The sequence below is a fragment of the Saimiri boliviensis genome, chromosome 15 (assembly GCF_048565385.1).
Source record: "Saimiri boliviensis isolate mSaiBol1 chromosome 15, mSaiBol1.pri, whole genome shotgun sequence".
Lineage (NCBI taxonomy): Eukaryota > Metazoa > Chordata > Mammalia > Primates > Cebidae > Saimiri > Saimiri boliviensis.
In genome coordinates, this window is record NC_133463.1 from 2,283,479 (window position 1) to 2,299,760 (window position 16,282).

Here is a 16,282-nt window from a genome sequence, read left to right on the forward strand (position 1 = left end):
TCGGAAAATAATACAAACACACCCACAAGCGTTGTTATTTTCCAAAATACAAATAAAACACATAGCTGTATCTTGGAAAATAATACAAATACACTCCCAAGCTGTGTTATTTTCAAAAATACAAATACAATTCATAGCTGTATCTCGGAAAATAATACAAATACTTCCCCAAGCTGTGTTATTTTCAAAAATACAAATACAATCCTTAGCTGTATCTCGGAAAATGATACAAATACACCCCCAAGCTGTGTAATTTTCAAAAATACAAATACAACCCTGAGCTGTAACTCAGAATATAATACAAATACAGCCCCAAGCTGTGTTATTTTCAAAAATACAAATACCACCCTGAGCTGTATATCGGAAAATAATACAAAAACACCCCCAACCTGCGTTATTTTCAAAAATACAAATACAACTCTTAGCTGTATCTCGGAAAATAATAAATATACACCCCATACCTGCGTTATTTTCAAAATACAAATATAACCCACCGCTGTATCTTGGAAAATAATTCAAATACACCCCAAAGCTGGGTTATTTACAAAAATACAAATAAAGCCCTTAGCTGTATCTCGGAAAATAATACAAATACACCCCCAACCTGTGTTATTTTGCAAAATACAAATACAACCCTGAGCTGTATCTCGAAAAATAATACATATAGACACCCAAGCTGTGTTATTTTCAAAAATACAAATACAGCCCTTAGCTGTATCTCGGAATATAATACAAATCCTCCCCCAAGCTCGGTTATTTTCAATAATACAAATAAAGCCCTTAGCTGTATCTCGGAAAATAATACAAATACAAACCCAAGCTGTGTTATTTTCAAAAATACAAATACAACCCTGAGCTGTATCCCGGAAAATAATACAAATACACCCACAAGCTGTGTTATTTTCCAAAATACAAATACAACCCTGAGCTGTATCTCGGAAAATAATACAAATACGCCACCAAGCTGTGTTATTTTCAAAAATACAAATACAACCCATAGCTGTATCTTGGAAAATAATACACATACAATCCCAAGCTGTGTTATTTTCAAAAATACAAATATATCCCTGAGCTGTATCTCAGAAAATAATACAAATACACCCCCAAGCTGTGTTATTTTCAAAAATACAAATACAACCCATAGCAGTATCTCGGAAAATAATACAAATACACCCCCAAGCTGCGTTATTTTAAAAAATACAAATACAAGTCTTAGCTGTATATCGGAAAATAATACAAATACACACCCAAGCTGCGTTATTTTGAAAAATACAAATACAAGCTTTAGCTGTATGTCAGAAAATAATAAAAAACACCCCCAAGCTGCGTTATTTTCCAAAATACAAATACAAACCGTAGCTGTATCTCGGAAAATTATACAAATACACACCAAGCTACTTTATTTTCAAAAATACAAATACAACCCGTAGCTGTATCTTGGAAAATCATAAAAATACACCCCCAAGCTGTGTAATTTTCAAAAACAAAAATACAACACATAGCTGTATCTTGGAAAATAATACAATTACACCACGAAGCTGTGTTATTTTCAAAAATACAAATATAATCCTTAGCTGTATCTCGGAAAATAATACAAATACACCCCCAGCTGTGTTATTTTCAAAAATAGAAATAAAACCCTTAGCTGTATCTCGGAAAGTAATACAAATACACGTCCAAGCTGTGTTATTTTCAAAAATACAAATACAAACCTTAGCTGTATCTCGGAGAATAATATAAATACACCCCCAAGCTGGGTTATTTTCAAAAATACAAATACAACCCTTAGTTGTATCTCGGAAAATAATACAAATACACTCCCAAAATGTGTTATTTTCAAAAATACAAATTCAACCCACAGCTCTATCTCGGAAAATAATACAAATAACACCAACAAGCTGTGTTATTTTTAAAAATACAAATACAGCCCTTAGCTGTATCTCGGAAAATAATACAAATACACCCACAAGCTAGTTTATTTTCAAAAATACAAATACAACCCTGAGCTGTATCTCGGAAAATAATACAAATACACCCCCAAACTGTGTTATTTTCCAAAATACAAATACAACCCTGAGCTGTATCTCTGAAAATAATTCAAATACACCGCCAAGCTGTGTTATTTTCAAATATACAAATACAACCCATAGCTTTATCTTGGAAAATAATACAAATACAACCCCAAGGTGTGTTATTTTCAAAAATACAAATACAACCCTGAGCTGTATCTCAGAAAATAATACAAATACACCCCCAAGCTGTGTTATTTTCAAAAATACAAATACAACCCACAGCAGTATCTCGGAAAATAATACAAATACACCCCCAAGCTGTGTTATTTTCAAAAATACAAATAAAACCCTTAGCTGTATCTCGGAAAATAATACAAATACATCACCAAGCCGTGTTATTTTCGAAAATACAAATACAACCCTTATCTGTATCTCGGCAAATAATACAAATACAACCCAAGCTCTGTTATTTTCCAAAATAAAAATACAACCCTGAGCTGTATCTCGGAAAATAATACAAATACAACCGCAAGCTGTGTTATTTTCAAAAATACAAATAAAAGCCATAGCTGTATCTTGGAAAATAATACAAATACACCCCCAAGCTGTGTTATTTTCAAAAATACAAATACAACCCTGAGCTCTATCTCGAAAAATAATACATATAGACACCCAAGCTGTGTTATTTTCAAAAATACAAATACAGCCCTTAGCTGTATCTCGGAATATAAAACAAATACTCCCCCAAGCTCGGTTATTTTCAATAATACAAATAAAACCCTTAGCTGTATCTCGGAAAATAATACAAATACAAACCCAAACTGTGTTATTTTCAAAAATACAAATACAACCCTGAGCTGTATCCCGGAAAATAATACAAATACACCCACAAGCTGTGTTATTTTCCAAAATACAAATAGAACCCTGAGCTGTATCTCGGAAAATAATACAAATACACCCCCAAGCTCGTTTATTTTCAAAAATACTAACACAAACCTTAGCTGTATCTCGGAAAATAATGCAAATACACCCCAAGCTGTGGTATTTTCCAAAATACAAATACAACCCAGAGCTGTATCTCGGAAAATAATACAAATACACCCCCAAGCTGTGTTATTTTCAAAAATACAAATACAACCCTGAGTTGTATCTCAGAAAATAATACAAATAATCCCCCTAGCTGTGTTATTTTCAAAAATACAAATACAACACATAGCACTATCTCGGAAAATAATACAAATACACCCCCAAGCTGTGTTATTTTCAAAAATACAAATACAACCCTTAGCTGTATCTCGGAAAATAATACAAATACACCCCAAAGCTGTGTTATTTTCGAAAATACAAATACAACCCTTAGCTGTATCTCGGCAAATAATACAAATACACCCCCAAGCTGTGTTATTTTCCAAAATACAAATACAACCCTGAGCTGTATCTCGGAAAATAATACAAATACACCCCCAAGCTGTGTTATTTTTAAAAATAAAAATACAACCCATAGCGGTATCTTGGAAAATAATACAAATACACCCACAAGGTTTGTTATTTTCAAAAATACAAATACAACCCATAGCGGTATCTCGGATAATTATAGAAATACACACGCAAGCTGTGTTATTTTCAAAAATACAAATACAACCCATAGCTGTATCTCGGAAAATAATACAAATATTCCCCCAAGCTGTGTTATTTTCAAAAATACAAATACAATCCTTAACTGTATCTTGGAAAATAATACAAATACACCCCAAAGCTGTGTTATTTTCAAAAATACAAATACAACCCTGAGCTGTAACTCGGAATATAATACAAATACACACCCAAGCTGTGTTATTTTCAAAAATACAAATACAACCCTGAGCTGTATCTCGGAAAATAATAAAAACACACCCCAAATCTGTGTTATTTTCAAAAATACAAATACAACCCACAGCTGTATCTTGGAAAATAATACAATTACACCAGAAAGCTGTGTTATTTTCAAAAATACAAATAAAGCCCTTAGCTGTATCTCGGAAAATAATACAAATACACCCTCAAGCTGTGTTATTTTCAAAAATACAAATACAACCCATAGTTGTATCTTGGAAAATAATACAAATACACCAACAAGCTGTGTTATTTTCAAAAATACAAATACAACCCTGAGCTTTATCTCGGAAAATAATACAAATACACCAACGAGCTGTGTTATTTTCAAAAATACAAATACAACGCATAGCAGTATCTCGGAAAATAATACAAATACACCCACAAGCGTTATTATTTTCCAAAACACAAATAAAACACATAGCTGTATCTTGGAAAATAATACAAATACACTACCAAGCTGTGTTATTTTCAAAAATACAAATACAACACTGAGCTTTATCTGGGATAATAATAGAAATACACCCCCAAGCTGTGTTATTTTCAACAACACAAATACAATTCATAGCTGTATCTCGGAAAATAATACAAATACTCCCCCAAGCTGTGTTATTTTCAAAAATACAAATACCATCCTTAGCTGTATCATGGAAAATGATACAAATACACCCCCAAGCTGTGTAATTTTCAAAAATACAAATACAAACCTGAGCTGTAACTCGGAATATAATACAAATACAGCCCCAAGCTGTGTTATTTTCAAAAATACAAATACCACCCTGAGCTGTATATCGGAAAATAATACAAAAACACCCCCAAGCTGTGTTATTTTCAAAAACACAAATACAACTCTTTGCTGTATCTCGGAAAATAATAAATATACACCCCAAACCTGTGTTATTTTGCAAAATACAAATACAAACCTGAGCTGTATCTCGGAAAATAATACATATACACACCCAAGATGCGTTATTTTCCAAAATACAAATACAAGCCATAGCTGTATCTTGGAAAATAATACAAATACACACCCAAGCTGTGTTATTTTCAAAAATACAAATACAACCCTGAGCTGTATCTCAGAAAATAATACAAATAATCCCGCTAGCTGTGTTATTTTCAAAAATACAAATACAACACATAGCAGTATCTCGGAAAATAATACAAATACACCCCCAAGCTGTGTTATTTTCAAAAATACAAATACAACCCTTAGCTGTATCTCGGAAAATTATACAAATACACCCCAAAGCTGTGTTAATTTCGAAAATACAAATACAACCCTTAGCTGTATCTCGGCAAATAATACAAATACACCCGCAAGCTGTGTTATTTTCCAAAATACAAATACAACCCTGAGCTGTATCTCGGAAAATAATACAAATACACCCCCAAGCTGTGTTATTTTTAATAATACAAATACAACCCATAGCGGTATCTTGGAAAATTATACAAATACACCCAGAATGTGTGTTATTTTCAAAAATACAAATACAACCCTGAGCTGTATCTCGGATAATTATAGAAATACACACCCAAGCTGTGTTATTTTCAAAAATACAAATACAACCCATAGCTGTATCTCGGAAAATAATACAAATACTCCCCCAAGCTGTGTTATTTTCAAAAATACAAATACAACCCTGAGCTGTAACTCGGAATATAATACAAATACACACCCAAGCTGTGTTATTTTCAAAAATACAAATACAACCCTGAGCTGTATCTCGGAAAATAATAAAAACACACCCCAAATCTGCGTTATTATCAAAAACACAAATACAACCCACAGCTGTATCTTGGAAAATAATACAAATACACCAGAAAGCTGTGTTATTTTCAAAAATACAAATAAAGCCCTTAGCTGTATCTCAGAAAATAATACAAATACACCCCCAAGCTGGTTTATTTTCAAAAATACAAGTACAACCCTGAGCTGTATCTCGGAAAATAATACAAATACACCACCAAGCTGTGTTATTTTCAAAAATACAAATACAACCCATAGTTGTATCTTGGAAAATAATACAAATACATCCACAAGCTGTGTTATTTTCAAAAATACAAATACAACCCTGAGCTGTATCTCGGAAAATAATACAAATACACCAACGAGCTGTGTTATTTTGAAAAATACAAATACAATCCATAGCAGTATCTCGGAAAATAATACAAATACACCCACAAGCGTTGTTATTTTCCAAAATACAAATAAAACACATAGCTCTATCTTGGATAATAGTTCAAATACACTCCCAAGCTGTGTTATTTTCAAAAATACAAATACAACACTGAGCTGTATCTCGGATAATAATAGAAATACACCCCCAAGCTGTGTTATTTTCAACAACACAAATACAATTCATAGCTGTATCTCGGAAAATAATACAAATACTCCCCCAAGCTGTGTTATTTTCAAAAATACAAATACAATCCTTAGCTGTATCTCGGAAAATGATACAAATACACCCCCAAGCTGTGTAATTTTCAAAAATACAAATACAACCCTGAGCTGTAACTCGGAATATAATACAAATACAGCCCCAAGCTGTGTTATTTTCAAAAATACAAATACCACCCTGAGCTGTATATCGAAAAATAATACAAAAACACCCCAAGCTGTGTTATTTTCAAAAATACAAATACAACTCTTAGCTGTATCTCGGAAAATAATAAATATACACCCCAAACCTGCGTTATTTTCAAAATACAAATATAACCCACCGCTGTATCTTGGAAAATAATTCAAATACACCCCAAAGCTGGGTTATTTACAAAAATACAAATAAAGCCCTTAGCTGTATCTCGGAAAATAATACAAATACACCCCCAACCTGTGTTATTTTGCAAAATACAAATACAACCCTGAGCTGTATCTCAGAAAATAATACATATACACACCCAAGATGCGTTATTTTCCACAATACAAATACAACTCATAGCTGTATCTTGGAAAATAATACAAATACACCCCCAAGCTGTGTTATTTTCAAAAATACAAATACAACCCTAAGCTGTATCTCAGAAAATAATACAAATAAACCCCCAAGCTGTGTTATTTTCAAAAATACAAATACAACCAATAGCAGTATCTCGGAATATAATACAAATACACCCCCAAGCTGTGTTATTTTCCAAAATACAAATACAACCCTGAGCTGTATCTCAGAAAATAATACAAATACACCCGCAAGCTGTGTTATTTTTAAAAATAAAAATAAATCCCATAGCGGTATCTTGGAAAATAATAAAAATACACCCATAAGCTGTGTTATTTTCAAAAATACATATACAACCCTGAGCGGTATCTCGGAAAATAATACAAATACACCCCCAAGCTGTGTTATTTTCAAAAATACAAATACAACCCATAGCAGTATCTCAGAAAATAATACAAATACACCCCCAAGCAGTGTAATTTTCAAAAATACAAACTCAACCCTTAGCTGTATCTCGGAAAATAATACAAATACATCCCCAAGCTGTGTTATTTTCGAAAATACAAATACAACCCTTGGCTGTATCTCGGCAAATAATACAAATGCACCCCAAGCTCTGTTATTTTCCAAAATAAAAATACAGCCCTGAGCTGTATCTCGGAAAATAATACAAATACAACCCCAAGCTGTGTTATTTTCAAAAATAAAAATACAAGCCATAGCTGTATCTTGGAAAATAATACAAATACACCCCCAAGCTGTGTGATTTTCAAAAATACAAATACAACCCTGAGCTGTATCTCGAAAAATAATACATATAGACACCCAAGCTGTGTTATTTTCAAAAATACAAATTCAGCCCGTAGCTGTATTTCGGAATATAATACAAATACTCCCCCAAGCTCGGTTATTTTCAATAATACAAATAAAACCCTTAGCTGTATCTCGGAAAATAATACAAATACAAACCCAAGCTGTGTTATTTTCTAAAATACAAATACAACCCTAAGCTGTATCCCTGAAAATAATACAAATACACCCACAAGCTGTGTTATTTTCCAAAATACAAATACAACCATTAGCTGTATCTCGGAAAATAATACAAATACACCACCAAGCTGTGTTATTTTCCAAAATACAAATAAAACCCTGAGCTGTATCTCGGAATATAATACAAATACACCCCCAAGCTGTGTTATTTTCAAAAATACAAATACAACCCATAGCTGTATCTTGGAAAATAATACAAATACACCCCCAAGCTGCGTTATTTTCGAAAATACAAATACAACCCTTAGCTGTATCTCGGCAAATAATACAAATACACCCCAAGCTCTGTTATTTTCCAAAATAAAAATACAACCCTGAGCTGTATCTCTTAAAATAATACAAATACAACCCCAAGCTGTGTTATTTGCAAAATACAAATACAAGCCATAGCTGTATCTTGGAAAATAATACAAATACACCCATAAGCTGTGTTATTTTCAAAAATACAAATACAACCCTGAGCTGTATCTCGAAAAATAATACATATAGACACCCAAGCTGTGTTATTTTCAAAAATGCAAATACAGCCCTTAGCTGTATCTCGGAATATAATACAAATACTCCCCCAAGCTCGGTTATTTTCAATAATAAAAATAAAACCCTTAGCTGTATCTCGGAAAATAATACAAATACAAACCCAAGCTGTGTTATTTTCAAAAATACAAATACAACCCTGAACTGTATCTCGGAAAATAATACAAATACACCCACAAGCTGTGTTATTTTCCAAAATAGAAATACAACCCTGAGCTGAATCTCGGAAAAAAAAACAAATCTACCGCCAAGCTGTGTTATTTTCAAAAATACAAATAAAACCCATAGCTGTATCTTGGAAAATAATACAAATACAACCCCAAGCTGTGTTATTTTCAAAAATGCAAATATAACCCTGAGCTGTATCTCAGAAAATAATACAAATACACCCCATAGCTGTGTTATTTTCAAAAATACAAATACAACTCATAGCAGTATCTCGGAAAATAATACAAATACACCCCCAAGCTGTGTTATTTTCAAAAATACAAATACAACCCTTAGCTGTATCTCGGAAAATAATACAAATAAATCCCCAAGCTGTGTTATTTTCGAAAATACAAATACAACCCTTAGCTGTATCTCGGCAAATAATTCAAATACACCCCAAGCTCTGTTATTTTCCAAAATAAAAATACAACCCTGAGGTGTATCTCGGAAAATAATACAAATACAACCACAAGCTGTGTTATTTTCAAAAATACAAATACAAGCCATAGCTGTATCTTGGAAAATAATACAAATACACCCCCAAGCTGTGTTATTTTCAAAAATACAAATACAACCCTGAGATGTATCTCGAAAAATAATACATATAGACACCCAAGCAGTGTTATTTTCAAAAATACAAATACAGCCCTTAGCTGTATCTCGGAAAATAATACAAATACACCCCCAAGCTCGGTTATTTTCAATAATACAAATAAAACCCTTAGCTGTGTATCGGAAAATAATACAAATACAAACCCAAGCTGTATTATTTTCAAAAATACAAATACAAACCTTAGCTGTATCTCAGAAAATAATACAAATACAGCCACAAGCTGAGTTATTTTTCAAAATACAAATACAACCCTGAGCTGTATCTCGGAAAATAATACAAATACACCCCCAAGCTGTGTTATTTTCAAAAATACAAATACAACGCATAGCTGTATCTTGGAAAATAATACAAATACACCCCGAAGCTGTGTTATTTTCAAAAATACAAATAAAACCCTGAGCTGTATTTCGGATAATAATAGAAATGCACCCTCAAGCTGTGTTATTTTCAAAAATACAAATACAACCCATAGCTGTATCTCAGAAAATAATACAAAAACACCCCCAAGTTGTGTAATTTTCAAAAATACAAATACAACCCTTAGCTGTATCTCGGAAAATAATACAAATACAACCCCAGGCTCTGTTATTTTCAAAAATACAAATACAACCCTTAGCTGTGTCTCGAAAAATAATACATATACACCCCCAAGCTGTGTTATTTTCAAAAATACAAATACAACCCTGAGCTCTATCTCGGAAAATAATACAAATACACACCCAAGCTGTGTTATTTTCAAAAATACAAATACAACACTTAGCTGTATCTCGGAAAATAATACAAATACTAGCCCAAGTTGTGTTATTTTCAAAAATACAAATACAGCCCTTAGCTGTATATCGGAAAATAATACATATACACCCCCAAGCTGTGTTATTTTCAAAAATACAAATACAGCCCTTAGCTGTATCTCGGAAAATAATATAAACACACCCCCAACCTCGATTATTTTCAAAAATACAAATAAAACCCTTAGCTGTTACTCGGAAAATAATACAAATACACCCCCAGGCTGTATTATTTTCAAAAATACAAATACAACCCTGAGCTGTATCTCGGAAAATAATACAAATACAACCACAAGCTGTGTTATTTTCCAAAATACAAATAAAACCCTTAGGTGTATCTCGGAAAATAATACAAACACACCCCCAAGCTGTTTTGTTTTCAAAAATACAAATACAACCCTTAGCTGTATCTCGGAAAATAATACAAATACACCACCAATTTGTGTTATTTTCAAAAATACAAATAAATCCCTTATCTGTATATCGGAAAATAATACAAATACACCCCCAAGCTGTGTTATTTTCCAAAATATAAATACAAACCTTATCTGTATCTGTTAATGTAATACAAATACACACCCAAGCTGCATTATTTTCAAAAATACAATTACAACCCTTAGCTGTATCTCGGAAAATAATACAAATACACCCCAAAGCTGTGTTGTTTTCAAAAATAAATATACAACCCATAGCTATATCTCGGATAATAACAGAAATACACTCCCAAGCTGTGTTATTTTCAAAAATACAAATACAACCCATAGCTGTATCTCGGTAAACAATAAAAAAACTCCCCCAAGCTGTGTTATTTTCAAAAATACAAATACAATCCTTAGCTCTATCTCGGAAAATAATACAAATACACACCCAAGCTGTGTTATTTTCAAAAATACAAATAAAACCCTGAGCTGTAACTCGGAAAATAATACAAATACACCCCCAAGATGTGTTATTTCAAAAATACAAATACAACCCTGAGCTGTATCTCGGAAAATAATACAAATACACCCCGAATCTGTGTTATTTTCAAAAACACAAATTCAACTCTTAGCTGTATCTCGGAAAATAATAAAAATACACACCCAAGCTGCGTTATTTTCAAAAATACATATACAAACTTTAGCTGTATCTCGGAAAATAATACAAATACACCCCAAAGCTGCATTATTTTCAAAAACAGAAATACACCCGTTAGCTGTATCTCGAAAAATAATACAAATACATACCCAAGCTGTGTCACTTTCAAAAATACAAATACAACGCGTATCTGTATCTCGGAAAATAATACAAACGCACCCCCAAGCTGTGATATTTTCAAAAATACAAACACAACCCTTAGCTGTATCTCGGAAAATAATACAAACACACCCCCAAGCTGTGTTATTTTCAAAAATACAAACACAACCCTTAGCTCTGTCTCGGAAAACAATACAAATACACCCCCAAGCTATGTTATTTTCAGAAATATAAATACAACCATGAGCTGTATCATGGAAAATAAAACAAATACACCCACAAGCTGTGTTATTTTCCAAAATACAAATACAACCCTTAGATTTATCTCGGAAAATAATACAAATACACTCCCAAGTTGTGTTATTTTCAGAAATACAAATACAACCCTTAGTTGTATCTCGGAAAATAATACAAATAAACCCCAAGTTGTGTTATTTTCAAAAATACAAATACAGCCCTTAGCTGAATATCGGAAAATAATACAAATACAACCCCAAGCTGTGTTATTTTCCAAAATACAAATAAAATCCTTATCTGTATCTGGGAAAATAATACAAATACACCCCCAAGCTGTGTTATTTTCAAAAATACAAAAACATCCCTTAGCTGTATCTCGGAAAATAATACAAATACACCCCCAAGTTGTGTAATTTTCAAAAATACAAATACAACCCTTATCTGTATCTCGGAGAATAATACAAATACACCCCAAGCTGCGTTATTTTCAAAAATACAAATACAACACTTACCTGTATCTCGGAGAATAATAGAAATACACCCCAAGCTGCGTTATTTTCAAAAATACAAATACAACCCTTAGCTGTATCTCGGAAAATAATACAAATACACCCCCAAGCTGTGTTATTTTCAAAAACACAAATACAACCCTGAGCTGTATCTCGGAAAATAATACAAATACACCCCCAAGCTGTGTTATTTTCAAAAATACAAATACAACCCTTAGCTGTATTTGGGAAAATAATACAAATACACCCCCAAGTTGTGTTATTTTCAAAAATACAAATACAGCCCTTAGCTGTATCTTGGAAAATAATACACATACACCCCCAAGCTGTGTTATTTTCGAAAATACAAATACAACCCTTGGCTGTATCTCGGCAAATAATACAAATGCACCCCAAGCTCTGTTATTTTCCAAAATAAAAATACAGCCCTGAGCTGTATCTCGGAAAATAATACAAATACAACCCCAAGCTGTGTTATTTTCAAAAATAAAAATACAAGCCATAGCTGTATCTTGGAAAATAATACAAATACACCCCCAAGCTGTGTGATTTTCAAAAATACAAATACAACCCTGAGCTGTATCTCGAAAAATAATACATATAGACACCCAAGCTGTGTTATTTTCAAAAATACAAATTCAGCCCTTAGCTGTATTTCGGAATATAATACAAATACTCCCCCAAGCTCGGTTATTTTCAATAATACAAATAAAACCCTTAGCTGTATCTCGGAAAATAATACAAATACAAACCCAAGCTGTGTTATTTTCTAAAATACAAATACAACCCTAAGCTGTATCCCTGAAAATAATACAAATACACCCACAAGCTGTGTTATTTTCCAAAATACAAATACAACCATTAGCTGTATCTCGGAAAATAATACAAATACACCACCAAGCTGTGTTATTTTCCAAAATACAAATAAAACCCTGAGCTGTATCTCGGAATATAATACAAATACACCCCCAAGCTGTGTTATTTTCAAAAATACAAATACAACCCATAGCTGTATCTTGGAAAATAATACAAATACACCCCCAAGCTGCGTTATTTTCGAAAATACAAATACAACCCTTAGCTGTATCTCGGCAAATAATACAAATACACCCCAAGCTCTGTTATTTTCCAAAATAAAAATACAACCCTGAGCTGTATCTCTTAAAATAATACAAATACAACCCCAAGCTGTGTTATTTGCAAAATACAAATACAAGCCATAGCTGTATCTTGGAAAATAATACAAATACACCCATAAGCTGTGTTATTTTCAAAAATACAAATACAACCCTGAGCTGTATCTCGAAAAATAATACATATAGACACCCAAGCTGTGTTATTTTCAAAAATGCAAATACAGCCCTTAGCTGTATCTCGGAATATAATACAAATACTCCCCCAAGCTCGGTTATTTTCAATAATAAAAATAAAACCCTTAGCTGTATCTCGGAAAATAATACAAATACAAACCCAAGCTGTGTTATTTTCAAAAATACAAATACAACCCTGAACTGTATCTCGGAAAATAATACAAATACACCCACAAGCTGTGTTATTTTCCAAAATAGAAATACAACCCTGAGCTGAATCTCGGAAAAAAAAACAAATCTACCGCCAAGCTGTGTTATTTTCAAAAATACAAATAAAACCCATAGCTGTATCTTGGAAAATAATACAAATACAACCCCAAGCTGTGTTATTTTCAAAAATGCAAATATAACCCTGAGCTGTATCTCAGAAAATAATACAAATACACCCCATAGCTGTGTTATTTTCAAAAATACAAATACAACTCATAGCAGTATCTCGGAAAATAATACAAATACACCCCCAAGCTGTGTTATTTTCAAAAATACAAATACAACCCTTAGCTGTATCTCGGAAAATAATACAAATAAATCCCCAAGCTGTGTTATTTTCGAAAATACAAATACAACCCTTAGCTGTATCTCGGCAAATAATTCAAATACACCCCAAGCTCTGTTATTTTCCAAAATAAAAATACAACCCTGAGGTGTATCTCGGAAAATAATACAAATACAACCACAAGCTGTGTTATTTTCAAAAATACAAATACAAGCCATAGCTGTATCTTGGAAAATAATACAAATACACCCCCAAGCTGTGTTATTTTCAAAAATACAAATACAACCCTGAGATGTATCTCGAAAAATAATACATATAGACACCCAAGCAGTGTTATTTTCAAAAATACAAATACAGCCCTTAGCTGTATCTCGGAAAATAATACAAATACACCCCCAAGCTCGGTTATTTTCAATAATACAAATAAAACCCTTAGCTGTGTATCGGAAAATAATACAAATACAAACCCAAGCTGTATTATTTTCAAAAATACAAATACAAACCTTAGCTGTATCTCAGAAAATAATACAAATACAGCCACAAGCTGAGTTATTTTTCAAAATACAAATACAACCCTGAGCTGTATCTCGGAAAATAATACAAATACACCCCCAAGCTGTGTTATTTTCAAAAATACAAATACAACGCATAGCTGTATCTTGGAAAATAATACAAATACACCCCGAAGCTGTGTTATTTTCAAAAATACAAATAAAACCCTGAGCTGTATTTCGGATAATAATAGAAATGCACCCTCAAGCTGTGTTATTTTCAAAAATACAAATACAACCCATAGCTGTATCTCAGAAAATAATACAAAAACACCCCCAAGTTGTGTAATTTTCAAAAATACAAATACAACCCTTAGCTGTATCTCGGAAAATAATACAAATACAACCCCAGGCTCTGTTATTTTCAAAAATACAAATACAACCCTTAGCTGTGTCTCGAAAAATAATACATATACACCCCCAAGCTGTGTTATTTTCAAAAATACAAATACAACCCTGAGCTCTATCTCGGAAAATAATACAAATACACACCCAAGCTGTGTTATTTTCAAAAATACAAATACAACACTTAGCTGTATCTCGGAAAATAATACAAATACTAGCCCAAGTTGTGTTATTTTCAAAAATACAAATACAGCCCTTAGCTGTATATCGGAAAATAATACATATACACCCCCAAGCTGTGTTATTTTCAAAAATACAAATACAGCCCTTAGCTGTATCTCGGAAAATAATATAAACACACCCCCAACCTCGATTATTTTCAAAAATACAAATAAAACCCTTAGCTGTTACTCGGAAAATAATACAAATACACCCCCAGGCTGTATTATTTTCAAAAATACAAATACAACCCTGAGCTGTATCTCGGAAAATAATACAAATACAACCACAAGCTGTGTTATTTTCCAAAATACAAATAAAACCCTTAGGTGTATCTCGGAAAATAATACAAACACACCCCCAAGCTGTTTTGTTTTCAAAAATACAAATACAACCCTTAGCTGTATCTCGGAAAATAATACAAATACACCACCAATTTGTGTTATTTTCAAAAATACAAATAAATCCCTTATCTGTATATCGGAAAATAATACAAATACACCCCCAAGCTGTGTTATTTTCCAAAATATAAATACAAACCTTATCTGTATCTGTTAATGTAATACAAATACACACCCAAGCTGCATTATTTTCAAAAATACAATTACAACCCTTAGCTGTATCTCGGAAAATAATACAAATACACCCCAAAGCTGTGTTGTTTTCAAAAATAAATATACAACCCATAGCTATATCTCGGATAATAACAGAAATACACTCCCAAGCTGTGTTATTTTCAAAAATACAAATACAACCCATAGCTGTATCTCGGTAAACAATAAAAAAACTCCCCCAAGCTGTGTTATTTTCAAAAATACAAATACAATCCTTAGCTCTATCTCGGAAAATAATACAAATACACACCCAAGCTGTGTTATTTTCAAAAATACAAATAAAACCCTGAGCTGTAACTCGGAAAATAATACAAATACACCCCCAAGATGTGTTATTTCAAAAATACAAATACAACCCTGAGCTGTATCTCGGAAAATAATACAAATACACCCCGAATCTGTGTTATTTTCAAAAACACAAATTCAACTCTTAGCTGTATCTCGGAAAATAATAAAAATACACACCCAAGCTGCGTTATTTTCAAAAATACATATACAAACTTTAGCTGTATCTCGGAAAATAATACAAATACACCCCAAAGCTGCATTATTTTCAAAAACAGAAATACACCCGTTAGCTGTATCTCGAAAAATAATACAAATACATACCCAAGCTGTGTCACTTTCAAAAATACAAATACAACGCGTATCTGTATCTCGGAAAATAATACAAACGCACCCCCAAGC